Source organism: Coloeus monedula, assembly GCF_965178545.1.
Source record: "Coloeus monedula genome assembly, chromosome: 23".
Taxonomy (NCBI): domain Eukaryota; kingdom Metazoa; phylum Chordata; class Aves; order Passeriformes; family Corvidae; genus Coloeus; species Coloeus monedula.
The window spans coordinates 4,201,486-4,214,549 of record NC_138803.1 but is presented as its reverse complement, the minus strand read 5'-3'; positions in this window follow the sequence as shown (position 1 = coordinate 4,214,549).

Here is a 13,064-nt window from a genome sequence, read left to right as displayed (position 1 = left end):
GCTCGCAGGGAAGTGCAGACACAAGGGCAGACTCTTCTTCCCCTGGAGACCCCAAGGAAAAAATCCCTGTGGGGATCATGGAGGGGGGGCAAAGCTGGGGCACAGCAGTTCGGCCAGGGCTGCTGAGCAGAGGTGGCAGGAGCAGGAGCGGGTCCCTGTGCCCTGTGGGGTGCAAGGCCGGGCCATGGCAGCCACTCTGTGCTCGCTCGGGGGGAGGAGGCCGCAGCTCCCTCCTCACTCCCAAAGCAGCTCCGGTGCCGGCTCCTTTCTCCACTACACAAAGACGTCAGCTCTTGGCGACACCGAAATTGCGGTTTAGGGGAGCCCTGTACCTGTCAGGAGACAAAGCCCTGACCCTGAGGCTGCCTCCAGAGCCCTGCAGATGGCTCAGGCACTGCTGGTATGGGGTTTGGAGGTGTGGGGAGGGAGAATCCTCCTCAGCCACCAGCAGCAACCAACGGCGCCGTGGTGGAAGCAGCGTGTGAAATGAATGGAAATGGAAATGGAAATGGAAATGGAAATGGAAATGGCTCCACTCCTCCTCAAGGAGCCTCTGGCAAAAGGGCTGGGAGCTCACAGCCTCTCCTGCCTGCTCCGTGCCATGACGGAGAGGAGAGGAGAGGAGAGGAGAGGAGAGGAGAGGAGAGGAGAGGAGAGGAGAGGAGAGGAGAGGAGAGGAGAGGAGAGGAGAGGAGAGGAGAGGAGAGGAGAGGAGAGGAGAGGAGAGGAGAGGAGAGGAGAGGAGAGGAGAGGAGAGGAGAGGAGAGGAGAGGAGAGGAGAGGAGAGGAGAGGAGAGGAGAGGAGAGGAGAGGAGAGGAGAGGAGAGGAGAGGAGAGGAGAGGAGAGGAGAGGAGAGGAGAGGAGAGGAGAGGAGAGGAGAGGAGAGGAGAGGAGAGGAGAGGAGAGGAGTTGGGATGGCCCAGCCTCAGCCTCAGCACCGTGTCCTGACCCACAGCTCTGAGGTCTTCCCAGGACACAGCTCACATCCCAAAGGAGAGGAAGGTGAGAATGCAATGCCATGGCCAAGAGCCCTGCCTGGCCCTGCCACAGGAGCTGGAGAGGGAAAGGATTTAACCCAAGGTGGCCAAAGGCCTCAGATTTAACCCAGGCAGGCAGCAAAATTCAACCACGTTCAGTGCTCAGTGGGGTGAAGGCTCCAGTCATCAGCTCAACTTTGGGCCAGGGAGCCTGGCTTCCCTCTTTTAGCTCAAACTCAGTGCAGACTTCACCTTTCCTCCTCTAGCATGGATCAATCCATGGAAATGAGCTCCAAGACACAGCACATTGTTGGAATACCCTCCGAGATGCGGTTTAAGGAAATCAACGGCATCCTGGAGCCCCAGGCAAGCTCCCTGCAGAGAAAACACCAAGGTGGTGTAAAGCAGCTTCTTCTTTTTATTTTGGACCCCCTCGGGCTGAGGGGAGCCGGGAGGTGAGGGCGGGTGGGTACCGTTCAGGGGGCACTGCCCCACGCTGGCATCGCCACCACAGCCTCAGCCTGCAGGTGAGCCCCCTGCCCCGACAGCAGAGCACACAGAGGGAGTGTTTCTAATTAAAAAACCCTCTGAAAGCTGCTTCGGAAAGAAATAATTTAAAGAAAAAAAATAATTAGGGGAAAAAAAAAAAAAACACCGTATCTCAATTGCGAAGTTCCTGCTGGAGCCGTTTCATTTCCATTTTGCACCACAATAGGAGGAGAGCAAACAATGGCTGAGAGGAAGCAGCCTGATTGTGGGGAGGAGAAGTGCCACGCTCGTTTTTCATCAAACGTGGGTGAACCCGATTTAAAAAAATAGAAAAAAATAGAAATATATCAATTTGCTCACTTCATTATCTCCCCCCCTCCACCAAAAAAACATCCCCTCAGGACAGCTCATTGCAGCTCCTTCCCAGCCTTGCTTGCCCACAGCCTCAGACCTGCTCAGGCTTCTTCTCTCCCTCCTTCCTCCCCAGACTGGGAGATGTGGGAAGGAAAGGGGCATTCCAGGGCCACCGTCCCCAGTGCCACCAAAGGGCCACCTCTGTCAGGCTGGAGCTGGGGAGAAGCGCTCGTCCCACCCAGCAGCGGCGAAGAGGAGGGGAAGGAAGAAAATTCCGCCGGCATCACTTCCAGCAGGGCCGGGAGGGCCTCCGTTGCCAGCCGGGCGCCTGTTCAGGGTGACAGCTCCGGGTGACAGCGATCGGAGGGGATTCACCACCGCCGCTTCCAGCGTTCCCATGGCGACGGGCGCTCGGTGCAGCGTGTGAAACACTCCATTCGCTTATTGATTGAGCCGCCGTCAAATTCAATCACAAGTGAAAATGGATTTTTTAATGCGACTATTAGCTGCTTTTGAAAGGCAAATTGAGTTCAGTTATACCGAGTCAGCCATCAAAAAACAATTTGCCATCAGCCAGACGGGCCGGAGAGGAGCCCGGCCCGGAGCAGCGGCCGCGCACCCGAGGATCGGGAGATCCGAGACGGGAACCGAGGGGAAATACGGCTTTTCCTCCTCCAAAATGCACTGGGTGAGGAAGGCGAGGCACAAGGCTGGGCTTTGAGGGGCTGGCATGGACAGGGCTCCTTGTGGGATCCGTGGCTGGAAAGGAGCAGGGGGTTCAAGGAGCGGTTTTCATCAAAAACCCAAGCAGGGCTGCAGGACAAGCACGGTGGAGGCTGTCCCCAAATATTGGGGTGCACAAGGGGAGCCAAGCGAGAAGGACACACGACCCACGGTGCTGTGGTGAAGCCCAGGCAGTGCCACCCCCTCCCTGTGCCACCCCACAGCCACCACAACCCAACAGAGCTCATTTCCTTCCAACCGCTGGAAAATAAGACTTTTCCCTCGCTGATTAGGGAAGAAGATTCTCATTACTGTGTTAAGTGAGGATCAATATCGCAGCCAAGTCTGAAATCAGCCCTGTCTGGCGAGGTGCTGAGCGCACCAGTTTCCCCAGTTTGGGGTTGAGCAGCATCTCTGGGGAGCATCCATGGCTGGATGGAGATGGAGGAAGGAGGTGGGACAGCACAGAGCAGTTTTTAACTGAACTTGAAGTTCAGACAAAACTCTGCCAGATGTGGGAGGACTTGCCTGTACGTACATGTTTATAAATAAAACCCTCTATGCATTTAAAAATCCACATAAAAATAAATACATGTTCCCCCTACAGAACTCGAGGATTATAACGGAGCCCATTAATTATAAACCAAATATTTTTAGACTCCCTGAGAAGCCTCCAATAAATAAATAAAAATCCAGCTTCACTTTGGGCTGCCACCTTTCCTGATTCTCCTCTCAACCCCACAAGCAAACTCACAGGCCTTATTAAACACTTGCAGGAGCAGCCCTGGAATTTCTAGAGCAGCACAATCCAAAGATCTGCTTTCAAAGAGCCTCTGCTTCCCGCATAGCTCCAGCCCAGGCTAATGAGAGCTTAACCACATGTTTGTGGCGGATGAAATAGTATCATTTTGCAATTATTATCATTCAAACATTATTTATTTAACCCGCAGCCACATTATATTGACTGCAGAATTGCTGTCATTTTTACTTTTGATGGCTCTCTTATTGAGCTGAGTGTGAGGAATTGTGTTCCGTGTTCCCAGTGTGGGGGAGGCTTTCCCTGCTTCCTGACCCTCTCCCCAGCCAGGTCCAAGTCTCTGCCCCAGAGTTGGTGGTGTTTGGTACCAGAATCCCCCAAAAATGGGCATTTTCCCATCTTTTCCTCTGCTTCACCTTCCCCCACTGGCCATATTTGGGGAATTAATCCATTCTGACCCCCAACACAAAGCCCTGTGCACCAAAGAGTTACAGATGAGGACAGAAGGTGGATTTGGTGCCACCCCTGTACCCTCCCAGCAGCTCTGAAAGCTCCTTTGTCAGAGCTGGAGAGGGGAGGCAGCAGCTGAGGAGCTCCGTGCACCCCAGGAAGTCCAAATGTGGGGATAACAGACAGCCTTGGGCTGAAAACCCTTCTCCAAGGAAGCAGCAGGATGAGTCCCAGCCAGCAGCCCTGGGGTTTGCAGCGACACAAACACCAAGGGGTGCACGACTCAGGATCTGAATGTCAGCAGGCTAAAAAAAAAAGCCTGCCCTCCCTCTGTCTCCTGGCCCTGGTTCTTCTCCCACACGTCACTCTCCCGAAGCCTTGCAAGATGTATTCACACAACAGGAAATCCAACATTCCCCTTCGCCTTCTTTCTTTCTCTCCTTTAATTTTCCCCAAATGTAAATGAGGAAGTCATCTCTCCTCTGGGGATGAAACATCTGCCTGGAGAAGCTTGCAGTGCAATGCAACATATTTTGATCACTGCTCCATCTAATTACAGAGAAGAGAAGAGAAAAGCCACAAAGCAGGGTTTGGGACTGTTTTTTTCCCCAAAACACAAGGCATCTGAAAAATAATAGAAAAACAGCAGCACTGACAATCAGAGCAGAGGCAGCTTCCCCATCAGCCTTGAAAAACAGCACTGGAATACGGAACCTGCTTGGAAGGAGAGGGATTGCAGGGTGAGATAGGGAAAGACTAATTGCTCGTGCCAAGGACATGTGGGAATGCAATTGGAATCTCAGTATCCTCAAAGCCGGAGGCTGCTCCAGCCAGGCCAGAGCGATCCGGCTGCACATCCATCCTTTGGGGCTCACCAGGGTCACGTTCTCGCAGCTCCCTCACACCCACTCCAGAGCACAGGGGAAGGAGGGACGTGGGGGAAGAGCCTTGAAGAGCAACCCACGGTCACAAGTTTCGAGACCCACCAAACACTTGGTGTTCAGGAGCCAAGATGCAGAAGGAGCAAAGGCTGGAGCTCCAAACTGGGATGCACTGGCTCACCCCAGACAGGGACAGCAATTCTGCTCCAGAAGCAACTCCAGGCTCTTCCAGAGAAGCTCTGGAGACGCTCAGACCCAGCTCCAACCTGGCCCTCGCATTGGCCTCGGCTCCTGAAGTGACAACGGGAGAGGCCTCAAAGGCACAGCAGGCAGCACCACCCACACCTCTCTGCGTTCCAGAGGGGCTGATTGCTTCCCTTGTTTATCTCTGAAAAAATTCGCCGTGAAGCGCTGGTGGGGCGCAGCCTCCAGCCGCTCGAGGATGTTGTTCGCCGCGGGTGACGGAGCTTTTAGGAGTTCCAAATAAAGCCCTAATCATAATCGTTGCTGTTTCCCTGTCTTGCTCTTCAAGCTCAAAGGGAGTCCATGGCTAAGCAGCAACAAACAGCACCTCTAACGAGACCTTGCATGGCAAGGAACCAAACCCAGCACCGGGGGAGCCTGTTCAGCAGCCTCGCTGGAAGAGCACTGACAGGTTGTTTACAGCAGCTTTCAGAAAGGCAGTGCAAAATAAACAGGAGGCTACCTGCCTTCCACCCTTCTCCCACCCGGATTTCCAAGGGAAAACTTGATTTCCCTCCTAAATGTTTCAAGCTTCCAGAGGAGGAAAACAAAACGCTGCCTGTGATGAATGGAGGTTGGCAGCTGGTGGGGACAGGTATGGCACTTCAAGCCGTGGGAAACCGGCCCGAAACATTCAGGCACCGCAAGGAAACAAAAAAGCTGATGGGAAGGATGCCCACAGACAGGCAGGGGGGTCCCAAGCCCCCGTTTTTCTTCACAGAGATTTGTCAGCAGCATTCTGCTGGCAAGCAGGCCCCAGTCCATCCTGCCAGGCAGCTCTCTTCCAAAACAATTGCTCCAAGGATCATCCTCGCCGTTTATTATCCTGCCTGAGCGTGAAGACACACAAGTGAGCAGCAGGTGCCTGTCTGGAGCCAACGGCGCGTAATGGTTTAATCCAAGTCCATCTGCACGTGGAGAATGGGCTGGAAGAGCTGGAGCCTACCGAGCTCATCACTGCCACCAGGAAAGAAAATGGATCCACTTCAAAATTGTGCCTGCCACAGACAGCCCGAGCTGCTCCTGAAAGGTCACATCCCTCCTCAGTGCGGGTTTAATCCAAGTCTTGTCTGTCAGGGAGAGAGAAAAACACAGCCCTGGGGCTGTCCAAGATGGAATTAGTCCTCTGAATCCTCCCCTGCGGGCACAGGCACGTGGGCATGGAGGGAGCGCGTTGTCACCTTGGCGGAGCGGTGTGTGCCCCCTCCTCGAGTGCAGCTGGTGCTGACAAGGTCAGAAGCAAGAAGAAAACTCACCCTGGGCTAACGGGAGGCAGAGAGTCGGAAGATTAGTCACCATCCCGAGACCCGCGTTCCCTGGGAAATAAAGCAGCTGACAAGGGGTGGAGGACATGAGAGACGCAGGACGGTGTGGGATTCCAGGCTGGAATTCAGCCCCTGGCTCTGCCCCAAATCCACACAGCCTCTGCTTCCCTCTCTGCACGTCCTGATTCTCCTCCTGCTCCCCAGCTCCTCTCAGGACACTGGAAGCTCTCTGGCGTTTGCCGAGGGCAAGTTCTTCCAAGCACAACCAAAATCCCCAAATCCCCCCAGGGTCAAAGGGAACAACTGGCCCTAACCCCTCCCAGGACAGGCAGACAGAGAGGGGCCCGTCCCCAGCTATTTCTGCCGTCTCCCAGGACACGGGAGTGTTCCCAAGCGGATCTGTCAGTCTGTTTGGAGCATCAATGTTTGCCTAAGCAAATAGCTCGGAAAGCTCCACAAATAGCAGGAGGGTTGGTTAATTGGGAAGAAGGCAGAGAACCAGAGAGCAAAACACACGCAGGCAGCACCAAAGGCGGGGAAGAGCACGGCTGAGGGGATCTGGCCACCCCAAGGGCACGTTTGCCCTCCGTACATTGTTTTCTCCGGCCCGGCACCACTGTCAACAACACTTTCCGCATATGCAAATAGGACCATACTCCTGCAATTACACGGCAATCAGAGGCAAATTACATTCTTGCTGTTTACTTTCAGTGTCCTTAATTAATCCGGTTATTAGACGATTAATGAAGCTTGTTTGGTGAAAAACTCATAGCATTTACAGCTCGAGCTCACGCGTGCAGCCGGCTGGCATCTGGCTCCGCATCGGCACGTGGGGCTGGAGGCAGCGCGGCCAGCGCCGGTCGCCAAGGCCAGCAGAGCGGGGTGACACTGACACCGGCCCCGCAGGGCTCGGAGTGGGGGCTCAGGGCTCGGCTTTTCCAGCCGTGCCTCCGCTCCAGGAGCCCAGTCCTGCAGCTCGAGCCAAGCGCCAGCTCCCAGCTCTGTCTGGAGACACAGCCCCCGCCTCCCTGCTCCTCTCCAAAGGCAGCGGGACCCACACCGGCAGCTCCCACCGCTCTGGAAGCTGCTGGAGAAGGTTCCCAGCCCCGAGCGGCCGCTGGCCCCCGTCATCCCTCTCCTCAGCCGGCTCCCAAGGCACCCTGCCCTCCCCAAAGGTCACCCCAGCTCGTGTTTGGTTAAGCTGCCGATAATGAAGTGGCATGTTCATCTAATGATCAAATTGCTGCACCACGAGCATGAAAGGCTGAGGAGAACTAATTAAGAAGCTCATTTGCATACTCCAGCGTTTCCGGTGCACGTATGGGGTTCCCATAGCAACCGGTACAAAAGCTGGTGATGGTGTGTGGGTTTTAGTGGGTTTTAAGTGCTGTTCCTTCCCTTTGTCATCCCCTGCAGATCACAAAGGCTCTGCGAGGAAGGTGCGCTGACACCGGGCTGGGGAGGGGCATTTCTGCCCAGCAAAGCGGGGGGGACAAACGAGCTGCGAGCGTAGCAGGGGCTGAGCCCGCTCCCAGAGCCACCAGCTCAGGTATCTGAGAGGGGAGCAGGGATCTGGGGGCTGAGGACGCTCTTGAACAGAAATCCCTGGCCTGATCCTGCTCTATCCAAAACTCTCCTGAGTCGCTTTGGCCTCAGCTCCAGAGGGAAGTTTTGCAGGAGACTGCACCAAAACCCGCAGCATCCCTGAGCCCTGGGGAGGAACCGGCTGCGGGGAGCTCAGGGTAACGCCTGCAGCGCCCGGGACACGGGGACACTGTGAGATGGGACCCTAAATGCTGCAGCCCAGTGTGGGAAGAAGGAAAGCAGGAGCAGCCAGGTGAGGGAGTCAGCTCCAGTCCCAGCAGGTTCCCCGCAGTGCGGCGCAGTCCAGCCCCGGCTCTTTCCATCATGTCACTTCTCCTAAGCACCAAGATTTCTTTTCTGCTTTGTATTTCTGGCAAGAAACCTTTGCATTTAGATAAGGAATAAAGCCTGGAATCAGATCTGAACTCTGCAGCAGAGATCAACATTTTAATGAATTAAATATATTCCAAACTAAATGTAACCTCTTAGCGCTTACATTTTTGAGTGAGACTAACTTAAAGAAAAAGCCAGCAATCCAACTCATTTCAGCTCTCCCTGGCTGTGAACTGGCCACAGGCCAATCAATTATCTTGAATTTATTCGTTATTCAACTTCCCTCCAACAGCCAATTTCCAGGCTGTGAATTGCAGGTGAGCGGCTCCTCCGGCCGCGGCTGCGCTCTCATTCCAGACCAGTTTGCAGGCACTGGTTTCACTGGGCTGCCCAGCAGCCTGGCCCGGGGCCACCAGCGAAGCAGGACACTCCGGCTGGCACGTTCAGCGGCAGACAGCGCCGGGGGGGCTGGAGGGACAGGGGCTGTTGGACATCCAGCAGCAGCGTTTACAGATGCAAACAGAGCCCGAGCATCCCCCGAGGGCTGCGCAGCGCTGTCAGGCCTGGGAAGAGAATTTAATTCCTCCCTGTTAATTCGAGGCTGCGCAGGGAGGGCAGAGCTGCTCCGGCAAGGCGCGTTTGGTCGCAGGGAGCAGATGCTGCGGCTGAAGGAAGCCCTGAATGCCCACAGAGCTGGGAAGGGGAGTTCTGGGAGTGCGGAGGGCAGGGGTGAGATCTCGGCTGTGCTGCCCCAGGCTCAGCCCACCCCAATTCCAGAGCCTGGCGCCTGGGGGGCAGATGAGGGAGGAGAACGATGCCAAGGACCAGCAGCGAGGCAGGAGAGGAAGCCCAGCTGGTCCTTCCTGCAGCCCCCACCACGGTCAGGAGCCCCAGAGCTCTCGCCCCTCCACTTCAAACACCTGACCTCGCTATTTCCCACTCAAACCAGGAGCTCTTCCTCTGTCCCCAGCCTACCCAGCATCCTGGAACGAGCTCCAAACCCGTCAAGCTGGAAGAAGTCCCCTTGCCCATCCAAAGATTTCTCCTCCCCTAACATTGTTTTCATTTCCCCCTCCCCCCCGTTTTTTATTCTCAATAAAAACGTAATTACAGGCTTTTAAAAAAAGCAAATTATAGTGACATACTTTAATTATCTCCAAGCAATGGAGGACTAAATTACACAGTCAGGGAATCGGAGGTTACCTAAAAATAAAAGCAAGAAGCTTCATTAAATGCTAATTGCAGCTTTCACCACTGAAGTGAGATTTCAACACAGACCACCACTGACTCACTGGGCCCTACAAGAGAACACTGGGGCTGGGGAGAGACCCTGGGGTACACAACTGGTGCCTCCATCCTGGCTCCAGCCACAGGCATTGCTCCAACGGGAGCTCCAAAGGCCCCGCTCTGCTGCTGGACCTTCCCCAGCCACAGGGTTGGGTGCTTCCACCTCTCTCCAGGGCACCCACTGTCCCCTCAGCCCCGCTCAGAGGCACTGCCCAACTTCCCAGCAGCTCTGAGGGGCTCAGCACAGCTCCTCCAGTGCTTTGGAGCAGAGGAATGAGCTCCAGTCTTTCCCAGAGCTGGTCCTGCACCAGGAATGGAACCACAGCATCCACCTCACCTTTGCTGCCCTCTGCTCTGAACCCGAGTCCCACCTTGCTGCGAGCACCACTCGGCTCTCCTGGGGTGCAAATGGGTTCTTGGGGCTCTCCGTGTGGGCAAGGAGCTGAATGGAGCTTTGTCCTCCTGTCCTGTCCAAACCAAGCTCTGCTCCAGCCCTGTTCTTCCCATCCCCTTCCTCCAGATTTCCTCCCTGAGGAGCTGAAACAGGAGATCTCCAGGCCCAGGGGGGCCAGGGAGCTGATTTTCCCCAAGACAAGGGAAGGGAGGCACAAGGTGGCAGGCAGGCTGGAAAATTTGCAGGGAAATTATCTTGTTTTTCCTTTTCCCAAAGAGTTGGACTAATTATGCCACCGAAGTCTGTAATTTGCCTCTCAGAGAAGAGAGTTAATGACTGGTTCCAAGCTGCTGCTGCTCCAGGCGGGGGCACAGCTCCCGCTCCAGCCCCCAGCTGTGCCCTGGGACCCCAAAAGTTCCCACTTGTCCCTGGAGAAGGGAGCTCAGGAGAAGAGCTGGTGATTGGGAACAGCAGCCAAGGACAACAGAAAGTTCCAGGAGGCAGGAAGATACGAGCAGGGAATGGAGGCAGCTGGCATCAGCCCAGGTTTTTTTCCTCACCACTTCTCAAAGTCCCAGAAAAAGTGAAAAATCTGCAGGTCAAGCACTCGGGGAACTCAGGCAATTATCGTTGTTTAAATTCAACAGCCCTTCACAGAAATAAGAGGAAAATCGGACAAGTGCTTTTAAAGCTCTGAGGGAGGCAAGGAGGGGAAACGATGGCACCAATTTCTGGACAGGCACCTCATTTAAAAAAAGAAATATACACAAAATACCCAAAATTAGGAATGTGATATCCAGGAATCAGAATCTACTCTGCTCTTCTCCCCAGCCACAGGCAGAGCTGCCCTCAAAAATATTGCACAAAGCAGAAAAGCAGAATCTGGATCCTCATAGGTCCCATGAACTCCCTGCTGCAGCATCCACAGCAGAACCTGGCTCGATCCCCATCCATCTCACTGGCTTACAGACTGCTCCCTTTTAATTAGCTCCCGTAATCAAAGAGGGGTTGCGAATTAAACAGCGCTGTATCATGGATAAAATTAATGAGCTGTGTTGGGAGGTCACGGCATCCACCACTGGAAGGGGCTGGGAGGGACAGGGGTCCTTCGGCAGCTCAGGTTTGGGGTGACAAAAATGGGGCATCTCTGGAGGGCTTAGAACACCTCCCTCACAGGCACGGCGAGGGGAGGCAGGTGGAGGCTGTAATTAAGTCAGAATCAGCCTTTCCAGTCATTATCAGGCAGAATTCAGGGTGAAAGCTGCTTGTGACACCATCAGAGCAGAATCCCCGCGCCAGAAGCAGCACCAGAGACATCAACTCGGGTTTTCTCGGAGCCCTCTGAACCAGGCAGTGCCTCACATCCAATCCGACAGTGATGGATGCTCTGGGAACAGAGCAGTTTTTTCTCCTGAGAAGCTCTTTTGACAAGTATGATCTTATCAAAGTTCCGAGCTTTTCATTACGCTGCTTTTCCCCCCTTTTTTAACTCCTGCCTTCAAGCCAGGCTCTGTCCTCCGTGCACAGGCAGGAGCGGCTGCGTTTCCCTCCGGCACCAACCCCTGGCTGCAGCTCCCGTGGGGCTCAGGGCACCCAGGTGTCCCCCACACAGCCCAGGGTGAGAGCAGAGCTGTGATTAGCACACAAACAGGTCTAGAAATGTGCAAAATACCGGGGTGGCATCACACAGGCTCAGAGAGGCATTTTTGGGTTTTGGGGAACAGGCGCAAAAGGGACGGGGAGCCAGCCCAGCACCCCCTCCCAGGCCAGGTCACCACTTTCACTTACCCAGAAGCTGGAGGCACCCAGCACCTCTCTCCGCCTCCTTTCCCCCTCTCCCAAAAAAGAGGCAAGTCTGGACCCTCCTCTCCTGATCCAGCAGCCAAGAAGCACAGCCAGCCCCATTCCAAGAGGGAAACGCTTGGAATGCCCAGTCCAGAGACTGAAACAGCAGCAGCCAATGCACCAAACTGCCCAAAAAAGGCAGAGCCCAGACTCTGGGAACAACCACGTCCCTCACACACAGGGCTGAGCCATCCCAAGGACAGGCTGGAGCCTGGAAGAGGAGCCCTCCCCGCAGGGTGGGCAGAGCTGCTTTCGTTAGTCCTCGTTAACTCAGGGTCCCTTAGGTTGGAAAAGCCCTCTGAGATCCTCCAGTCCACCCTTAACCCAGCAATGCCAAGGCCACCGTGTCCCCAGGTGCCACATCTGCACACTTTTTAAATTCATCCCTCCAGGGATGGGACTCCAGCACTTCCCTGGGCAGCCCGAAGGCTCGGGAAGCCCTGGGAAATCTCCTCCCCTCTGCTCCATCCCTGCAGCCTCTGCCCACAGCTCGGGGAAGAGAAAACGAGGAGGAATCAGCCCTTTCCACCCCAAACCTGCCCCAGTGCCCCGTGCCAGGGACATGCTGAGCTCCCCTCTCCCATCCCATCTCACACAATTTGAGCTGCCTGGGATCTCCAGGAATGCCTGGAATGGAAGGACACCAAGCCCCGAGCTCTCCCAGAGAGTTTGGCCACCCAAAACCTTCCCTGCCACCTCCTGAATCCAAGTCACCAAGAGACAGCAAACGCCGAGTGCAAAACCAGGGTCTTTTATTAGAAATCTCCTCGTATAAAAATGATCATGCTCTACACAGTCATCGAATAATTCATAAACATCCAGGCACTGAACTTAGTTTTTTTGTGTGGTTTTTTTTTGACTGGTCAGTACATAAAGCAGACATATTTCAATCCAAATGGTCATCACATACATTAAGGAACCACCTATAGAAATCAGCACTTTGAACACAGTCTAGGTTTTATTTTATTTTATTTTGCTGTCTGGTTTGTGTTTTTTTTAATGTAAATTTTAAGTATTTTTATTTCTTTTTCCTTTTTGCAACATATAGAATTTGGTAGGATATGGGGTAGAGAGTGAAGAGGGACGGAGGAAGACAGGAACGGAAGAAAACGGAGGATTAAAAAAATTAAAAAGAGAAAACAGAAGGTTCTGCACAACCACAAACAATCTCACAAATTCCAGAAAAGGGAAAATGTTGGGGCTCTTATTTTTTTTTTTTCTTTGCCAAAATACAGGAAAAAAAACCCCAAAGACTTGCTGAAGTCCGTCCCCTCTTGCTCGTGCTCCGTCCCCGCGCTCCGCTGTCCCTCTGTGGGAGCCATGCATCGCCACCGTGGGCGCTGGAAGAGTTTTACTGTTTCTTTATGGATTTTTTGCTGCTGTTGATGGCGTTTTTCCCCCGGGAGGTCTGCCCAGTAGCCCCTGCAGGAGCGCATCCCCCGGCTGCCACCTCCCTGTCCTGTGCCGCTGTCCCTGCGAGG